We start from the raw sequence: 20,449 nt of genomic DNA, 5'->3' as shown, positions 1-20,449 counted from the left end.
ATGACTGCAAAGGGTATTTAGTGATTGTGCCAGAGAGGCAATGTTGGCAAAATACGCTAGCTGGCAAGATGCTGGTGGGGTTCCAGTACCGTGAAGGACTAATGCTTCACGCTCCCAGTGACCTCTTAGCAGCTCTTTTGGCCCTGCAGTCAGGAGTTAAGTAGATTTTAAAGCCGAAAAGGTCTATCAAATGAGTTTCTTTGGCCTCTTGCAGAGGACCATACCGATTTTTAGCCTGTTATCACCATACTAAACCCACTCGTAGGCTGCCGGTGCCACGCAGGGGGGTGGGAGCTGGCACCCCCGTTGCCTTCAGTGCCACGTTGGTCGCTGAACCTCACGGCACACGGGCAGCAAGGTCCAAGCCTGGAGACACCAGTGCGAGCAAGGCTGCAGGGGCCCCACGCCTGCCAGCGCTGGGGACTCCAGCAAGGCCTCGACCCTGCCGGTCCCCAGCACCGGGGTCTGCCCTGAAAACGTCCCTGGCCCTTGAACCCGCCGGCCGGGACCCCACGGGCCCGGCCCCGCTCTGAGGAGACCGCTGCGGCCCTGAGGAGAGCTCCGGGCCCGGCAAAGGCCCGCGGAGGAGAGCCTCAGCGCCGTGAGGAGAGCCCGAGGGAGACCCGAGAGGCCCCCAGTCGGGCCCCCGCGGTCGGCGCTGCCCGCCCGACGGGTGCCTGGCGCGGCGGGACGGCCGGTGCCTGGCACGACGCGGGGGCGGCCGGCGGTGCCGCGGCCCTCCCCGGCGGGTCCGGGCCCGTCCCGGTCCCGCCCCGCCCCGGGCGCGGATTGGCGCGGCCGTGCGCGGCCCCTCCCGCCGCCGCGGCTGGGAGCAGGGGGAATCCGACCGCGCCGAGCCCAGGCTGGCGGTTCCGCGCAGCTCGCCGCCGCCGGGACGCCCCTTCCTCCCCGCTCCGGGTAGGCTTCTGGCGGCGCGGTGCGGCGGGGCCGGGGCGGGGGACGGCGGCTCGGCTCGGTTCGGGGGCCGCGGGCCGGGGCGGGCAGGTGGGCGGCGAGCAGGCCCCGCACGCACCGCCCGTTCTCCCGGCCGGCCATGGCGGCTCCGGGGGCCGCCGAGGGGCCGCTGGCCGCTCGCCGGACGGGGCTGCGCGGCGCCGGGCCCCGTGGAGAGGGCAACCGGGCCTCCTCGTTCCCCCGGTGCGGAGAGACGGCCGCCCCCTCTCGGGTTCATTTGATTTGATTGGATCGGATTCCCGGTGCTCCCCTCAGCGCCGGCACCCTTCTGCCGTGCCGGGGCACCGCGCTGTCGGAGGCGGCCGCCTCCCCGGGAGGGGGGTTTATTACGGTTTCCCCGTTGTGCCCCTTCCCCGGCTCCGCTGGCAGCGCTCCCGTGGCCTTCCCGCCTGACAGCGTGAGCCCGCGGCGGCGGTGGGAGGGAGGGAGGGAGGGAGGGAGGGGGGGGCCCGGGGGAAAAGATCCCTCCGTGGGTGCCGGGTCCCGTCTCCTCCGCACGGCCCGGGTGAGGCGTGGGGGTCGCGGAGCATCTCTCCTTCCCAGCGGTTGCATAACGCGGCCGACCCACGCGTGGCTGCGGGCAGCGCGACGGGGTCGCGGCGGGTGTCCAGAGCTTCCCTGCTTTCTTGCAGGTCGCGGTCTTTTCGCGGGCCTGCAGGCAAGCATGCAGGGTTTTTCTTTATTAAAAAAACCAACCAAACAAACAACCAGCAAACCAAAAAAATCCGTGTATTTTTCCCCAAATTTTGATCTTCTGAGTACTGTCACTTCCTGATCGTGTTTTTCTGTATGGCTTACCCCGTGCTTCATACATCTATCAGCCTTTTAGGGGCAAGGATTGTGAAGCTCAGTAAACATAAATAGTGATCCGGAAAGAAAGCCTTAATTGTTATGAGATATTTTAGATAACACTTCTAATAACGCGTTCACGTGGGGATGGTGTAAGAACCTAAGGAAAGGTTAAAAGTACAATTACAGTGGAAGTGATTTCTTCTCAAAATTACTTCCTCCAAGGCCTTACTTGAAACAATAAGAGTAGCTTTTAATTTCTTCAGTAAACTGAGGTTATTGAGTTGTGCCGTGTGGCTTCCAGTTGGAAAAAATCACCCTGTATCAGCCAGAGAAGTGGGTCTAACGCTTGTCCTGCGAGGTGCTTTGTACAACGCCCAACAGCAGCGTACGTCTCTCTGCTCTGCTTTTAAATAACCGGCTTGGATGGGGCTGTAAAGCACAGCCGCAGCAGCTCGGGGTTCGTTGTGGGCTGTAAAACCCGCCTGCGAAGCTGTGTAAATACTCAAGTGGTTAACCCTGCTGCGCTGCATGCTATCTTGGCTATGCCATAGCTCTCGGTATCCAGTTTTGGTAGCTCGAGATATCCAGGCTAGCTTTGAACCGGCTAAGCGCCCAGCGCAGACTCGAGTCGCGAGTCTTAATGAGTGTTTGCGTAGTGCTTCGTGTTTTCTCGGATGAAAGGTTTTACATAATTGGCCATTATAATTGTCTGTCACCCCTAGAGAAGAGCCAAAAAAAACCCGTGGAGGTAGGCAGTTGTTTTGGAAGTCCAAAGTCTAAATCTGTAGATGCCTGTAGGTTGTTAATGTTGTTATTGCTTAACGTGGAGGCAGCAAAATGACTGACTAAAAAAAATAATCTAGTTCTGTTCTCCTTTTGAGCCATTTCATCAGCATCGTCCGGACAAATGACATCCTGCTTACGTTTGAGCTACTTGTTCTTCAGTGCCCAGAAGAATTTCTAATGCCACTCCAGTTGCACCAGCATTGCATTTTTTTTGTTTGTTTGTTTTTTTTTTCTTGAAATCTTAACTGGAAGCTTTTTACAGTGTTTTGATTCCTTTTTAATAAATGGCTAATCCCTTGCTGCAGGGGATGGGAGTGTTTTGAATGCAGCGTTTTTGGGTCCTGAGGGGAGGGGGAAGGGAGTGCCTTGTATTGCTTTCCAGCAGCCACCCTCCTTCCCTGTGCCTGAGTGAAAGAGCCTTATTGACTGGTTTTGAAGGTAACATGCCCAATTCTCCTCTTACATGCTAAAAACCATAAATTTGCTGTAGCACAGACCCTTTGAGGGAAAGAAATGGAATGTCAAGGAGTCTGGGCTTCATCACGAGCAGCCTGGTAACAAAGGCGGTGTCTGTTAATTGCATTGCGCTTATCAAAATCCCGCCTTCTAATGACAAAGTTCCATTTTAATAGGTGTGAAAAGTTGTGGGATTTGATTTAATACCAGTGTCTTACAATCATCTTGCACGCTCCGTATGACTAAGTTGTCTCTTTCATGCTTAATTGGAGAATGAGCAGAGGTTGAGGAGGAAGCTCTGTACATTTCACTTGCAGTAAATGCTCTCTCGGATCTTTTCTCCATTTAGGTAAGGATTGTGAAGAAGCATGAATGACTTGTCAAACGCTAAGCTGCAACTAATTTTCTTATAGGCATATAAAACATCTTTCTGTGTCCCTTAAAATTGGAAGCTCGTCTTGTAGCGTGCTGTGGACGTGCACCACGGCATTGGTGAGCTCTCTGCCAGCTTGAATACCAGCTAGCAGCGAGAGCGTGTGCTCACAGAGACTGGCCTGTAGTTCCCATTCCAGGAAGGGCTGTGGTTTTGGGGCACAGAGGTGCCAAGGTTGATTTCTGGTGCGTGAAGTTGAATACTGTGTTGTGGACGCACAATGCTACCCTAGGTACTAACTGTCCCTGAGGTTCCAGGTGTCAACACATTCATCATAATGTGTTATTTTCACTTCTTGCTGCCCTGTAGCATAACAAAACAAGCAATTCAATATAATCCTCAAACACCGGTTGCTTTATTACCAGCAGATATGGTATATTTCAGTATTCCCGTTGCAGGTTTGATACCTGGTTTCAGAGAAGATAGCAGCTTATCTTGTACCCAGTAGTTGAGTCTCTAAGGAAAACATAGGACTGGTCCTAAGCCTATGATTAAAGATAATGTAGCTTTGGAAGCATGCATGTCTGTCATCCCTGTCTGCTGCTTTTTTTTGGCTTTTGTGGATTATTGGGTCATTGGATGTATTACTAGATGTTCCTATGCATCCATATAAGCTTTTGAAGGAGGTCTTAGTTTAGTGAAAGCTGCTGGTTAGAAATCAACTTCCCAGCTTTGTAAGCTCTGCAGTAAGGAGGGCACAGGAATGCTGCTTTGGTATGTGTGGCTGCTCCTTTTTTATTTGTACCATATTTTACTGGTTTTGTTTCCTAAGCTATTTTGATTCTATTAACTTATTAAAGTAGAATCTATTAAAGCCAGTGTGACAAACTTTTTTTTTTTAATGTCATTTTTTTCCCCACTTGTATGAATCGGGATAATTGCTCATAGTGCAGATTCTGGGTATAGTTGTTGGATTTGTATTTGGAATTTGTGTTGATTCCCCAAATAACTTTTCCTTTTTGTCTTGTTGTGGAAGGGGAATATCTACTGTATCACTTGCTAATCCTGCTGTTGCGGTCTCATGCCTAGAGCATAACTGGAGATGTATTTACCACTGTAGGCATGGTGGTTGGTTTTAATCTAGCTATTTTGGGTATCAAACACAGAGAAATCACAGCAGGACTGGCTGGTATAGGTATGGGGTGGGCTTGTGCAACTCATGTTAATGGTACTCACTTGGACAGCCAGTTCAGGGTAAAAGCTAGGTGTCTGCAGTGTCATTGCAATGGGTATCAGAGGCAGATAGATTAAATATATCTCAGGTACGCCTAAACATGTTGCAGTTGCATGTCTTGCTGCAGTACAGAGGTAATATGAATGTTTACATAGATCACCTTCCTACACATTGGAGGTTGAACTACCTCTTTTGTAGTGAGTTGCTGCTGGGCAGCCACATGACTACATAATGCTGTTTTGAGAGTAAAAATACACTACAGAGGGATGCATAAATGGCTGTTAAGAAAATGTCTGTCAGATTTAAAAAAAAAATTATTCAGAAATGGCTGACTGGTATCTTGGGGTGCAGAAAATAGTGCTCTTTTCCATGTGATTAAAAAAAAACTGCTTTAGAAGCTGCTATGTTTGCAGTTCATAGCAAAGTAATGGCATTTAGGTAGCACAGAGGCTGAATTTCTGCCAGTTAAAATCTTGCTGTCCTAATGTGCCATTCTGTACAGTGCTTGGAAGCTAATATACAATGTTCTTCTGCCTTGCAGCAAAACAACTAGTGATTAAAAATTCAGCAGATGTTGTGGTTCACTTAACTACTTGTTCTTGCATCATTCAGGTCATATCACACAATTAATGTTGCTAATGTTCAATCTAGCTTTTTTTTGTTCTGAGAATGGAAATTATCTGAACTACCATGGGATTTACAGAACTGTTTTGGCAGGAACTGGGCTATGCAAAGTAAGTTATTCAGAACTGTTTTCATTCTTCCCCTAACTTGGAGAATCTCCTTTTGATTTCTCAAATATTACTTGTTCGTGCCAGACAGGGCTTTCATTTCTGCAGCTTTTCTCACTTTAAAAATCGAAGTGTTTTCTTTTGATTGCTTTGAGATAAATGAGACTCCCTAGTTGAGAAGGGGGGGGGGCGGGGAAGAGCACGATAGGTGTAAGTGGTTGCTTTCTTACTTAAACTCAGTATTTCATTTGGCCATAGAAATATTTTTGTATGAGAATTCTCGTTTTGTTTCGGGCAGGGTTTCTACTGCTTTCAGTATATCTACTTTTAATTTGCACAATTTTCATTAATAGTATTCAATCAAGTGTGTCATTTACTTGACTTTTAAATTAGAGTTAAACTTTACTTTTCCTTCCCTATGTTCCTTTAATTATGTAAGTTTGGGGTTCTTTTTGTAGCACGTACAGGTTCTAGAAACCTTTCCTGGGCTACCTGGAGCTACAAAGCAATGTTTGTGTAGTGAGACTTGTAGGTTGTTTTCACTTCTTTCACCACTTTTCTGTTTGGAAGCTGGTGCCCGTACTGCACAAGCAGCAGCCTATCCTTTCTCTTCACAATCAGTGCAGTAACTGTGCTTTTGGTTGACCTCCCTGCACCTTCTCAAGACTTATCTGCTGATGCTCGCAGTAGGACACTGAATGGTCCTAGGTGGGTGCCCCCTAAACTGGATGCATGTGTTGACGTACATCTTTATGGATCACGCTGCTTCTATAAGCACAATATAAATATCAAGGTTAAGGCAGGCAAACAACTGAGAAAAGCTGCTGGGTCTTTCAGTGTCTTTGAGAGTAACTTGCTATACTGGGGCAGCTCCTGGCTCGAGTGCTTAAGAGAAACTAAATTCAGAATGTGGAACGCAGGTGGAGTATTTTGGTCAAGGGCACATGTGAGGTTCAGCCATTGCTCAGCGCATTGCTGCAGGTAGCTTGAGAATTGCAGGGCTTGGGAGAAGACTATCTTTTTAAGCATGAAGTAAGTGTCAAATCAGTAATAGGAATGGAAAAGGTGGATTTGTGCGTTACAGTATGCGATATACAATGTATGATGTATACGCCTGTAAACCAGGGTTTGGAGAAGTAATGGGCAAAAACTGGAGACTTTCAGTTTATGCACATTGTTTGAACTTGCAATTTGGATGACTTTTTGTAATCTTGTCAATTAGCACATCAAGAGGATGTATTTTTAGTCAAGGCAGACATTTTTCTTTGGAAAAACCTGCTTGGACTATTAACGCTAATGTACTTTGAGAGAACTTGTTTCAGCTAAATTGTCGGCAGATAGTCGATAGGTTTGAAAAATGAAGTCTTAAATGTGTACCCCTCCCCCCAGCCTCGTTAGTGTCCTATTTAGAATGATGGAAAAGAAGGATTTGGATTGGTTTTTGCATATTCCTGATACCTTGTATGCATGTATCCAATATGCTATATTTGCAGAATTGATATTCAGGATAATATGTTTAATCTCTGATTGCAAAAAATAACTTCACACACAGCTAGTTCCATCTGCTGGAAAAATAAGAGCGAGACTAACTTCATCACTTACTTGGGACCTGCTTTTTGCTGTGCTAATTACTATGTATGAACTTTGGAAATTTGCATAATTTTTTGGCAAACCTAAGCGGCAGCCATTTAATTTAGGATTTTATTAACTTTAAACATCCCTAGCAACTCCTAAGCTACTTGAGTTCATTTTGTTGTTTTGGTCTTTTACAAGCTTTGATTTAGTAAGCTTCAGTAACATTTTTTTTTCCTCCTTGCAATGACTTTATATATATAAACAGGAGCTTGCTGCCATTTCCAGTAACTTTGAACCTGCAATCTAACAGAAAATTCCTTCTGTCATTCAAATAAAAGAAGTGTTGAAATTGACTTCTGGTAAAATGAATGCTAAAACAGTAAAGTTAGAAGTTAGCTTTTGGTTGCTCTTCTGCAGTGTGAGAAGAGCACTTGAAATATTTTAAGTGTAGATGGTTTTCAGAAAGTAACCTTGGGGAAACTGGGGCATGTCAAGTCTGGTCCTAGTTCTGCTAAAAGCTGGTCTCATGATGTGAATTCATAAGCTCCAAAGAGTTTGGATATAAAATCATCATTGCAGATAGCTGCTAAATGTTCTCCCTTACTAAAAGGCTGGGGTTTGACACATTTTCAGCTTCTTGAGGTGTCTAGCAATGTCTTTTCCAGTTGGTTTGCTTTTGTTCTTGTGACCTCCTCCTTTTACTGATTTCGCTGGTTGGCAGTCAGTGAAGGCATATAATCTGTAAAATATTATAACAGTTGGAATTTTACAGTAAAAAAATACTGTCTGCTTTATTGGAATGCTGTTATTTACTGGCTAATTTTCTTTTGGATGCAATAGACTGGATTAATTTTAAAATCTGAACTATTCTTTCTTCGTTACAGTCTTAGCCCGCTTTTAGTCTCGGTACCATCAGAAACTTCCTATCTTGGTATGCGCAATTGCAGTCCTGTGTCTTTGTCCCACTTTCCTTCTCTCTCTTATTCCGTTGATCACTTAAGAATGCAGTTTCTTCCTTGGGATGAACGGGGTTATATTGCTAGGCTCTTTAATTCCTCTCTAATTGGCAGAAAGCCAAGCATAAAATCTTGTTCATAAGTCACTCTAGAGATTTCTTTGTACATGCTATTATTTTCTTTGCATGCTAACATCACTGAAAAGATTCCCCCCCGCCCCCCCCCCAAGTCTAGACCAGGCATAATTATGTTCATGTGTATGTGTAGGCTTGGGTGTTGCCACTCTGCAGCCCAGCAAGCAATTTGAAGTGTTTGGGCAGTTTAAGATCAAAATTTCTTGTAGCATCAAAGGCAGCAGCTATCCCTCTGCATCTAGGTAGGTGAAATAATTTTCTGTTGTATCTAAACTTCAAAGACTAACTCATGGCTTGTGCCTGTGGTTTGGCTTTCTGCAATGTGTCATACTGGAGGCTATATTTTAAAGAAGAGTTTGGACATTGAGTTCAAACAGGACTTGCTGTGTATCGAGTGATAGAAGCTAGTGTCGAATTGGGGTTTGTGTTCACCAGCTTACGTGCTTCCAGAGGCAACCCAGTTCCCTTTTGATTTATAAAGCTCTTAATTGAGGTTTTTGTTCTGAACTTTGCCTTACCTAAGTCTTTATTGCAAAGCATAAAAAGCCTTTCCACCATGAAGCCTCCACTCTGGGAGTGCGGGACTGCGGTCTTAGTGTATTTATGTTTTCAAACCTTTTGTGCTTCTGCCTGTCCTGACTCCTGAGGTTGAGAGAAGCTCTCTGTAAACATATATGCAAAACTGCCCCTTATTCTCCTGCTGTTAGGCTGCTCTTGGTTTGGTATCGTGCTGCCTGTCACTCTGACTGCGATGTTCTCATTCATTTGCCTGCCTGACTGCCTGCACATGTCCCTGTCCTGGGGAGAGGAGGGCTGTCCCTGCACAGGATGTTTGCACCCTGGGCAATCCACTGCTGAACAGTCAGGGTGTGCAAGGCATGGTAGCTTGAGACGAATGTCAGGGTACGTGAACTCTAAAAAAAAAAAAAAAAAAACCCAAACCAAAAAAAAACCCAAAAAACCAAAAACCTTTAAGGAAAGCCTGTCCTCTGGAAATGGGTTTCTAGACCTCGATTTAACCATCAGTTCACCAGAGCTTGCTATCGAGTGTGGGACAGACTGTTGGTTTCTTGCCTTTTTTTTCCCTTTTAATTTCCTTTCTAAAGAAGGATGGCACTCTACTGTCTTTTTTTAAACGAGGTAACTTTATATTGATAAACACATGAATGAAGTGATGCAAAGAGTGCTTGTTTATGCGTCTGAAATCTAAGTAAATCTGCTACCACTTCTGAGATTTGGGCTGTGGGAGGATTACTGATAGCAATGAATCCATCTTCCATGGTGTTAGAAAAAATCCCTGTGTTTCTCTTAGAATGCTTATGGATTTTTTTAGATGCAGTAGGACTGCAGATGTAGTCATCTTAAAATGTATAATAACTTGCTTTGAATAGGTCTTGCAGCAGAAGCAGTTGGAGACATCGCTTTGGTACAAGTTACTGAGAATTCTCTTTTAATGCAGCTTTACAGCCTGTGCTGCAAACGGGAGCTCAGAGCAGTTTGAGTCACGCTCCCTCCACGGATGGTGCATGGGATGCCACCAACAGTGGACTAAACCAGTTTTCCTAATGATTGCTTTGTTAGGCTTTAACAGCTTATGGGATTGTTAAAATGGTGTCCGCTGATGTGTCAGCTGTAGGGTTTAGGGTAAATTGTAGGATAAATAGTGGTAGTTTGCATACCTTTGTAGCAAATGTTTCTGCAGCATTCTGCATACTCTTCTCACCTTAAAAGTTTGGGGTTTTTTTTTCCCCCTTTTTTCCTCTTTTGGATCAGTAGATGAAGCCAGCAAGGAAAGGGTTGTGTATGGATTTTGTGAAGTTAACGCAGCTTCATCCCTGGCCTCACTGAATCCAAGGAAGTGAATGCACCAGAGTGTCCTGCAGGGATGGCCCAGTCATCTTTGGGAAAACATTTTTAAGAGGTTGGAAAGAACTTAACTTGGAAAAAAGTCAGGGAGCTTAATCTGAGTGTAAAATTGCTGCATCCGTAATGGAGCTATACAGAGCAAGTTCATTGATGTTGCTAGCTGCATTAATAATGGTTGTAAGTTTGTTTTTTTTTTTTTTAAATTCCTTTTTTTAGGGCTGGAGGAATCCCCCCCTGTCCCCCAGCCCTCCTCCCTTGTGTTTCTTGGGTCACAGCAGACCAGCAAGGAATTACTTTTCATCAGGTGGCTGTCCAGGCTGAACAGAGGTAGTTAAGGACTGAGGAGTCTGTTAGGTTGCTTTCCATATGAAGAAGCCCAGAGATCTTAAAAAAAAAAAAAAAAAAAAAAAAAGGTAAGAAGTTGGTGATCACAGATAGAGAAACTTTACTGGGGTATACGTGAGGCAGAGGCTGTTGGGAGAAGGCGTGTCTTTAATTAGACCAACTGGTATCGCTGGGGTGGAGGGGAGGATGAGTGAGCTTTTGAGCATGAATAAATGTCAACATGTATTTTATCAGAATGGCAGTTTGGAAGCAGGGGTGTACTGTGAGTTGCCCTTCGGCTTTGGGGTGTCTGGGGCCTTTCTGCGTCTTCCATACATTAGCCGCTGTTATGGAAGGAGCTGTGTATACCACTTTACAAACATAAAACACAACTCTTTAAGGGAAGGTAGGGTGCAAATTGTTAAGGTAAAATGAGCCAGTGTTTTCAGGCTGGAGTCAGTAAAGCTAGACAGAGCGCCAGCAAGTGATACCTGTGTCCCGAGTTTAATATATTCACTTCACAGTGGTCGTGCCCAGGAGGATTGGAGGATTAGTGAGAGATGCTTTAACTGAAAGCTAGTAGGAACAGCAGTGCTTTTTTCCTCTGAAAAGTGGTGTGCTTTTACTGGAATAGCTAAATGCAGGCATGTTAAGCTTAATATATGCGTGTGTGGGTACCTGAGAAAACATCCCATTAAGTAAACCAGTAACTTTCTTCTCGGGAAATGCTGAGAATATCACCTTTGCTGCCAGTCAGGGCCAAGCCAGGCTTGTTAGCAGCTTGTAAGTGACAGCCCTACTTTGCTTTGTAGGTATTTTAAGTGATGAGGGTAGCAGAGCTAGAGATAGAGGTGATAACGTCTGTGCTGTGGTTTTTTTTTTTTTTCTTTTCTCTTTTTGAGGGGGGGAGGAGGAGGAGATGGGACTAATTGCATACCTTCCAATTCCAGTTACTTCATTACTGGATAATCATTGGAGCAGCCCTGCAATCTGCTCTGATAGCAGATAAGTGGCATGGCTTGCAGCACTTTAATCTAAACAAAACTTAAGTGCTTTTTCCTTTTTCCCTGGAGTGAAACTGTAATTTCATTATGTGAATGTTAGCCAGGACAAAGTTGTTTTTGCAGCTGTCATGATGCTTCTCTGGGCTTTGTGCATGTTAGAGGTGTGTCCCCAGTGTATGTAGCAAAAATATCCTAAAATACTGCATTCCCTTACCTGGCAGCTTCAGCTGAAGGCTCTCCAAGTAGTTTGCCAGGTGAAGATCTGTTTAGCTTTGACCTTAGAAGTCTCAAAGGGTTTAGATATAAACCAATGAACGTTTAGATTATATTTCCTTCCCATAGTGATACGTGTTAATTAGTTTCTCTGTCTGCATTAGGCCCTGAATAGTCAAGTAAAACAGCCTGAGCATCCTCTGCTACCAAGCTTGCTGCTTCAGAATATGAGTCCCTGCGGTGAGAGTGGTCACGTTGATGAGGCTGTAGCAGAATTGTGTCGTTTTGGTTCCCCAGTGTAGAAATGGCGTTGTATGCAACCTGTATGATGCAAAAGAGAATTATTGGGCAGAGCTTCGGAGAGGGTTTTTGTCTTTCTTTGAAATGGGATAAAAGTGCATTCGTGCATCAGGCTGAATCCTGATAAAATACCTTCTTGGAACTGATGTTGATCATGATAATGATTTTTGAGGTACCGGCTTAAGGCCGTGAGAGCACCGCAGACGAGTGCCTGTGTCAGGCTAACTTTTTCTGGACTGCCATAGAACTGTTAAATCTGATCTATTCCTAAAAAGACAGCTGACTGTGCAGTCTGAGCTACATACAATTCTTTGTCTCTGCTTTTGACTTGAATGGAAAAGTAGTTTGTTTTCGCATTAAATGGAACTCAACTGCCGCTGCCCCAAAGGGGGTCTGTTCTTGCAAGCTCTGCTTGGACTCCAGGCAGAGTGCTTTTGGCTCTCGCTGCTTTTTGCTGTAAGCAGGGTAACTCAAGTCAGGGTGATGGGAGGATGGTAACCCACTAAGGCAGATACTTGTTGACAGGTAAAATGTCTTGGGGAAAGAAAATACAATACGCTTTTTTAATGTTGATAGTTTTTGTAAGTTTGGGCTTGGTTGTAACTGGGCTGATGGGGTTGATCATGTAGAGCGACTCAGTATGGATCCAACTGCAGTATTAAGCTCTGGGAATAACTTCAGGTGAAGTGATGGTGAATTTCAAAGAATTAAGGAGTACAAGGCCCCTTAGCTGGGTCTTGCATTTATAGAGTGGCTTTCAGAGGGAAAGACCCAAACATGCTTTGCAGACTGGCCTGTGCATCATGTCCTGGAATGGATCCATGCTTTGATAAGAACAATATGCGTTCTTCTAATGAGATGAACTGCATCACCTTTTTTTTAAGGAGGTATTTATTTATTTGTATAGGGGGAAAATACTTTTTTTTTTTTTTTTATTCCCTGTGAAAATCTGTAGCCGATCAGATTCCTGCATCTGTGTTTAGCCACTGATACTGCAGGGACAGGAGGCTGGCAGGCTGGATTGGGTATTGCCGAAGTAAAAACTAGGTTCAAGCCTGGAGTGTTATCTGGCAGCAGGGCTGCCTGAACCCCAGCCCGCTGGGCAAGTTGACCCAGCATGTTCTTTGCCACGGTTTCCTCAGGAGAAGGTTGTAGGCCATGTGAGTCTTGTGTGGTAACCCGGGTGCCTAGCTGCCTTTTAAAAAGAGGTCAGGGACCTTGCATTTGTAGGGAAAAGAAGCTAAAGGATGGGCTGCGATAACTTTCTCTCATGCTGGCCAACCTACTCTGAGGGTAATATAGGTGGAAAGGGACTCGTCTATGGACAGGAGGTTTGGGTGGGTAGTGAGGAAGGGTCTACAAAGCACAGCTCCTTCCTATGAGTGGGTGAAGGTCCTCCACCTGTATGCTTATAATGAGGGTAAATACCATTGCTTAGAGCAAGAGCTTGGTATCTTTTGTGCTGAGGTGGACTGCTGGCTGATGAAATGGTGTCTCTCACAGATGTCTCAAACCCACAGTGCTGGATTCTGCTTTGCTGTTGAACGGTTGTGTGCAGTTGTGTTCCCTTTCTCTAGTAAAAAAGCTAATTCTGCGTCTCAAAACGGTCTGTTTGCCTACCCAGCGCTGCGCTTAGTATTTTTGGCATTGCTCTTGGGTCTGTGCAAGTTGACAAGGCTCTTGTGACCATTTGGATGGTGAGTCGCCTTCCCCATGCTCCACTCTTCTTGAAGTTTGCTAACGAAGCTTCCACGGCAGCCACCCAGCCTTGGCTCTTCTCCGGCCTTTGTTTACCTCCCCATGGTTGAAGTGTGCCTCGGTGCTTCCTTCCTCTCTTTCTTGTGTTTGGCTTGGGCGTTTGATCAGTCCTCTGAAGCAATGTGTGGTTGCTTGAATCAACACATGTGACTGGGAGGGTAGGTGATGAGTGTCCACAGGTTTTTGCATTTGTGTGTTCATGAGCTGGGATGGGTGCACTGGGGCTACTTGTGTGCTTCAATATCCACTACTTAGTTATGATCCATCTTGACTGCAGAAAATCAATTGGAGGCAAATTATCCAGTACTGGAGACTTTTCTGCGGGAAAAGTTCGATGAGTACCTGAAGGGCTGCAGTCCTGTAGGTTGTGTGTGGTGTCATGTAGCTGTGAGCAAGTTTTCCTTCTTACAGAAGCTGGATTGATTTGGATAGCATCTGATCTTTATGTGAGGGAGGGGAAAAGGCTGTCCGACTTTAATCTGAATTTACTAGGTAGTTAATAAGAAAGACCTCTGCCCTGAGTAACTTGTTCAGCCTATGTTATGTTGCAGGAGCACCATGGAGATGAAGCCTGTTGGCTTTATTTTCCTCCAAAATCTATTTGGCTTAAAGTTGCCTTCAGAATCTCAGCCTCCATGGTACTTCAGACTTGCAACTGGGTAACCTGCCAGGTGTTTAAGGACTGAGGTTGGGGCAAAGCCTGGATGCTTTGGTGGCTGAGCGGTGACATTGGCATGTGGAACTTGTCATTCAGGTGTCCTCATGCTGAGAGCAGTGTGCCTCTTGCCTGTCTCTTCTTCCCTTTATAATTTGCAATTTGTATTTAAAAGTAGAGGGATTTAAATTTTGTTTTCTCTGCAGTTGTGGTCTATAGGAGCAATTAGCTATCATGATGTTTGGCACTGGAACTGCCTATGGTGGCTGATTGCGTAAGCGAGCAGGGAGCAAGTGAAGGCATTTGCACCAGTCATTTAGAAACTGGTGTAATTCAGGCCTGAATCAAGTTCAGGCTCAAACAGGTTGTGGAATTTATTTATACAACACCACTGGGGTGTGTGGCGTTGCAGAGACAAATAAACAATGGTTCCCAGCCCCGAGGCATGTGTTCGGTATTAGATAATGAGGCATGGGGTAATAATAGTCAGGGACCTGGGAGGAGGGGTTAGGAGAGGGTGAGGGTTACATCCGTGTAGAGAGCATGAAATGTTCCTTGTTGCACCTGCAGCTTGTTAATGGCACTGTTAAGAAATTGTGGGTGTGTCTGAGGTTATAGGAAGGATGGAGGTCAGCTTTGCAGAAGGAAATACTGAGTGAGTTACAAGAGACGCGTGGATTAATAAGAGAAAGCGGAAGGAGGTGAAGTGAAACTGGTCAAGTATATGGGGAGTGGCTGGGTTTACACGGAGGCTGAACATGCAAAAGCAGTGGTACTCAAGGGTCTTGAGGAACTTGGGTGTTAAAGCAGTGACTGGGAATCCACACCCAGACCTCTAAACACATGTGCGTGATGAGAATGGAGGAACACGTAAAGAAAGGGGTCTGGCGTGAGAGCTACTGAGAGCTTTGTGTTCTCTTCTCTTTGCCGTCCTTGCAGCCTGGGCTCCCATGATGCCAAAGCAGCTTCTGCCCTGCCACCCAGCGGGACTTCTCCTTGTGGCAGGGCTGCTGCCTTTGACTGTAGTTGCTGAACTTGAACTCTTTTTGGGGTGTACTCAGTCAGTTGGCACTGAAGACCTGCTCGAACTGGTGGTGCTCCACATGTCAGCAATGCATTGATTGTTGTTCCCGCATGCCCTTTGCACTGGGCAAACCGGATCTTTTGGGTTTTAAGAGCTGGATAGTAGTTGTAACACCATTACCGTGTCACTAATTTCCTTTTTCCTTCCCTTTTGCTCTTCAGAAATGCCATTCTCATGAGTGTGCAAGGAACCCACAGAACTGTAATGTCTAACCCTACATGGAATAGCAACTCTTTGAAGGTACCACCCTTTTTTAACTACATGGCTTTGTTACAGGTTGGGTTAATGATGCACTGATCTTTGCTTCGAAACTTGAAATTGAAGAACCATGTCTTATGTAATGGTATCTCTTCCAAAGAGGTAACAGTGCTGTGACACTCTGGTATGATTTCCAGAAAAACTGCATGCAACCCAGCACTTGATCTGGGGTGCCAAGGGGCCATCCCTGTTTCTCTGTGAACAATTTCTTTAGGCAGGTCTGGTGTTGCCTTAGGAACAGATGGTGGTTGCTATTCAGAGAGCTGAACTAAGCTTTCTTCGTACTTGATGGCCATCCTTGGAAACATATTGCCCTTCTTTTTAGTGACGCATGATGGCTTGCCTGTTTGTCTTCAACTTAATGACCTTCTGGATCGTCTTTCTTGACGAGAGGCTTCTAGCCATATTTATGAAGAATATAATGATAAAGTGCAATTACGCTTTAACGTTTAGATTTAAATGTCTTAGCTGTTTGTGCTGCATTAACCAGCTCTCAGGCGTTGGCTTGCTCTGCTGTCTGATCCTGCAGTGATGCCATAATACTGAATTTTGGACTGCCCTGTACGTTACCATGGCAACAGACTGATGTCACAGACTCAAGGACATGACTTCAGTGTATGATCATGCAGAGGCACGATCAGATTTGTGAAGGAGAAAGCTGACTAATGCACATCTCAAAAGCAAACAAGGGGAATGCAGGTTACAGCTGACCAAGCAAGGTGCTTCAGTATGAAAATTCCCCTCTTAGACAGAGGAGGGGCTGATCATGTCTTTAAGACAGGAACAGTCGTCTTGATGAGCTTCTCTTTACCGTGGATAAGCAGACATCTTGCAGGTATCCTATATCTTTTAAACAGGTGGTGTTCTGGGGTGGGGAACCTTGCTCTCTGGTTTCAGAGCTTTGAAAGGGCACTTTTTTGTTTTAATTTTAAAGAACTTCTCAGTGGTCTTGCAAGCACACTGAGAACACTTCGACTTGCTTAATGTTGTTCAAAGAGTTTAATTGGTTTTCCAAAGCTTTTATTTTATCCATAACATTGGAAGGTGAAAGGGGAACTCTGCATCTGCATTATGGTCACATTTTCCTATATCCTATTAGCAGATTCCAAGATTGTTTAATGTGATCTCCACCCATTTCATTTGGCTGCAACCTTTGCTCCCATGAAAACAAGGCTGATTGTTCTGAATTGCTGTGTGTATGTGCTTTGGCACAGCATGAAGGTACCTATAATAACACAACCATTGTCTGGAAAAAAAAGCAGTTTGCAGTAATAACTACAAATAAAAGGGTGCAGTACTGGGGCAAGACAGATAATGGTCGTTTTCCCACCCATTATGTACAGCAGATTCTCAACATGGTCACCCCTCGGCATGACAGGGATGTGGGCTTTAGTGTAGTATGTGAATATTGGGAATAAGGGACTGAAATATTTGCATGTTGTTCCAAGTTTCTCTTTCCTGGACGCGGTTCCATTGCTCATATCTACGGATGGGGAGACTGAATGACTTTTGCACAATGCGGTATTTTATTTGCATGCTGTGAGCAGTTTAACAAGTGTGTGTGCTAAATGAAGCATTCCCACTTTCAGTTAGCAGCTGACGCACCCTTAAAATAAAAAAAGTGCCTTTAGGTTGAACAGTGGGGTTTTGAGGGGTGACATTGTGCTGTGTGTTTGAGCGGATGGTTGGTCGTGCCAAGCCTGAATGTTAACTTGAAATGCTGTGGGATTCAGCAAACAACCAACTAAAACTCCTTCACGCTGAAGTAATTTTGCTCATCTCTACGCTTTGTGGAATAAAAGCTGTTATAGTGCAAGATTTGGGAGCAACGTAATTGTTTTAAATGTTCAGTGTCACACGAATTGGGGATGTTTAACAGAAACTGGCATTTCTTATAGCAGTTTTGTTGCCTCCCAGGACAGGAAGCTGTAGTGTGTTAAAAAAAGAGACAGGGAAGGAGTTTTAACAGCCCTCTCTCTAAATCAGGATGCTTGAATTCGGTGCCTGGCCTTGAGCTAAAAGGACTGGAAGCTCTGCAAGATTCAGTGATTCATGCTGCTCTGCAGCGAACAAGAAGATAATAGCGATGGACTATCAAGAAGGCAGCCTTGCTAAAAAGAGAGGCTTTGTGATACGGTAAAGGGGAAGGAAGTCTGGAGAACTTAGAAAAGGAACAAATGTTTTTGGAGGTGGGGAAAAACTTAAGTATCCATGTAGTTTGCTCTTGCAGTGAAGCCAGCAGAAGGAACTTGATACCAAACAAAAGTAGGCACACCCAGTATTTAGCACAGGGATCCTGGAAAGCTGCTCTTCAGTGCTGCGGTGCCTTTCTGTTTGACAAATACCTTGTACAGTCACATCTCACAGAGGCAGAAGTGAATAATACAAGCACCTGTGAGTTTGTGCAAAGGTGTGTGTGAGAGTTTGGAGGTGTTTGCTTCTCTAACAACAATAAAAAAACATTTAATGGATGTATAAAACTATACTCAAAGCAGGAAGCCAAGAGGGCTGCCGTTCCCTGAGAAGGAAATAATGACAGAAGATGCATTAAAAAAGAGGGAGAGGTTGCTTGTAGGGTGTGTTTATGGACTGTGATGACTGGAAATGTGATAAAACAGATTGCCACTCGTGCTTTGATACACAGGATCAGCAGTGATTTTTCAAGTTGTTGAAACTTGCATTCAAAAAAAAAAAAATATATTTTGCTCTTACTAATAGGTTAATCCACTGTAATTGACTGTGAAATAAACCTGGGGGAATTTTCCCGTCTGCATGTGATGCACAGCCTCTTTGCTGTCTACTTGGCAACTGTACCTTCAGATAATTAAAAGCTGTTTTTTAAATCCATTCTTCTTTCAACTCTTATTTTTTTGCACCTTGGTACTTCTCTGTGAGCCATCAGTCACTCTTCTGGCTAAGGTGAAAAACCAAGATAATGTGCTTTTAGGAAAGGAAAACTGGAGATGAATCTTTTTACTTTTTAAAAAAAACAAACCACAAATACCGCAAAACTAGGTGAATGCGTGAGGCTTTTTAACATGCTGCTGCATTTCTAAAAATAATTTAACTTTCCCAGTCCAGTATGGAAAACTCCTAAGTTCACTTTGACTTTTTAAGATCTCATGCCACTTGCCCCTCTAAAATCAATAACCAAACCTCCATGGCTGCCTTTGCTTAGGAAGCAGTTGTAATTACCCAGAAATTACAGGAGTTGTTCAGCACAGGGATCCTCTGGTTTCAGCACATAGTTTCATCGCTCTGTAGTGTTTTGAGAGGCCGAAGGGTGGGATGCAGCTACAATGAGTTTCCAGATTCCTAACAGTGTGAGAGACTGTTTTTAATAGTGATGATAAAAACAGTTATTCCCAGTTGGAGGTTAGTCAGTGGTACAATTATCAGAGCTATGAAATAGTGCAGGGATGGCTCAGAATGGAAAAACTAAGGCTTGAAACTCACTTTCTTGAGGGAGCTGTTTGAAACTATTTCCTGCAAGGTCATAGAGAATTAGTATGAGATGTTAAATGGTGAGAGATCAAGCTGATGAGGCTTGGTGATTACTTCAGTAATTTAGTTTTCAGGCTAGCAAGCTTCAGCTGGCTTTTGGGAGAGGGATTTGGTAGCAATTTGTTGACAAAAGCCAGTGTGGTGAGTAGGAGCTCTGGAGCTGGCATGTTTGATTTGTAAGGTTATGGTCTTCTGCTCTATGGTGTGCTCACACCAGCTGCTCCACTGGGGAGCCTGAAAATGAGCTGAGTATTTTCACAGTAAAGTAACAATCCCCAGCTCAAAATCTGGTTCACTTAAACCATCCTTTTTAAAACACAGTTGTGGGTATCTTATTTTCTGCTTAGTGTCTTGGTGATTTGGTGGTTCTTATTCATATTTGCTGTTTTGCCCAAGAGCAGGAAACCCTAAAAAAAAAAAAAAAAAATCGATTGTACTGGAGAGGAGTAGTAGGGAATACTGAGTTAGATAGCAATACTTGTATTTTTTCCTTTTCTGTCTTGCTTATAAAGCTATTTTTGCAATACTAAGTCTAAAAGTCTTCTGAAACAAACCAGAATCTGATGTTTTCAGGTGAACTTTTCTAAAAGTTCATACTTCAAAAATGGTTGTTAACCTGGAAAGAATTGCACCAGAATTATTTGTGGTGTCCTGTTGTAGGTCTGTGTTACTGAATTTTGAAGATGAGACATGAAAGGGGAAAGATTTGCAGCAAAAATTCTCACAGTTAACAAGGCACTTGAGTGTGCAGAAGCTATCCTTTACTGAAATTTAGATGCTATTTTGGGGCCTTTCTTTTCTTCTTTAAAAAATGAATTATGGTAGAATTTGTGCTATGCTTGGAATTTCTGAAAATTTGTGTTAGTTGCTAGGCGTATCAACTACAAAGCTCTGAAAATATAAAACTATTTTTTACTTCAAGTAACTCTTGAGTTATTAATGGAAAAAAAATCTTTAAAAATGTAGCCAAAAAAAGATTAAAGATCCACAGAATTGGTAGGCTTCAAAATTAGCTTAGATTTTAAACAGTCTTTTAAAACAATCATGCAAAAAAGATACTGTATTTAACGCTGGTCTCTACTGCAGTTTACTTGCCAAACCCCCAAGTTTATCTGTAGCTGAGTGAGTTCAGCAGAAGATGTTCTGTGTATATTCTTCTTTTAAGCATCTGTATAAAACCAAGCAGATACTTTGGCTGAGAAGTATTTTTAGTGTGTAGCCTTGCCTGCCTTCTGTCTCCATCTTAAGCAATTTAACCATAGTGTGTCACTAGTCACAGGCCAGTGCTTTTGAGTGTTCCAAAGTCTCTCTGGTCTCTTTGAGCAGGTTCTGTGGTTTGCAAGCTGCAAAGCAGTTTAGTGGTGAGAAACATCCTCTGCATCCAGATGCTGTTTCCTGGATCATTCACCTGCATTTGTGTGGCCCTAGCTCCACTCACTGATGCACTGTTTCTTCCCTGTGCCTGCTCCTG

The 20,449-nt window shown here is 44.4% G+C and overlaps 1 protein-coding gene across 6 annotated transcripts in view; it reads left to right on the top strand.

Annotated features, from left to right (window-relative positions):
- Positions 1-809: 809 nt before the first annotated feature.
- The window catches only part of FBXO34 (F-box protein 34), a 40,210-nt gene continuing 20,570 nt past the window's right edge, over positions 810-20,449 (top strand). For 2 of the 6 annotated variants that reach the window (XM_052783562.1, XM_052783559.1), the window contains exons 1-2: positions 810-918; positions 15,378-15,456. The gene's annotated coding sequence lies outside the window, so the exon portion shown is untranslated. Of the gene's footprint in view, positions 919-15,377; positions 15,457-16,035; positions 16,310-20,449 lie in introns of those variants that run through there. The other 4 variants (XM_052783566.1, XM_052783563.1, XM_052783565.1 and 1 more) reach the window with 3 other exon arrangements.

This window comes from Harpia harpyja, chromosome 3 (genome assembly GCF_026419915.1).
Source record: "Harpia harpyja isolate bHarHar1 chromosome 3, bHarHar1 primary haplotype, whole genome shotgun sequence".
NCBI classification, from domain to species: Eukaryota; Metazoa; Chordata; class Aves; order Accipitriformes; family Accipitridae; genus Harpia; species Harpia harpyja.
Note: the sequence above shows the minus strand (reverse complement) of the source record. Positions and strands in the feature narration are given on the sequence as shown.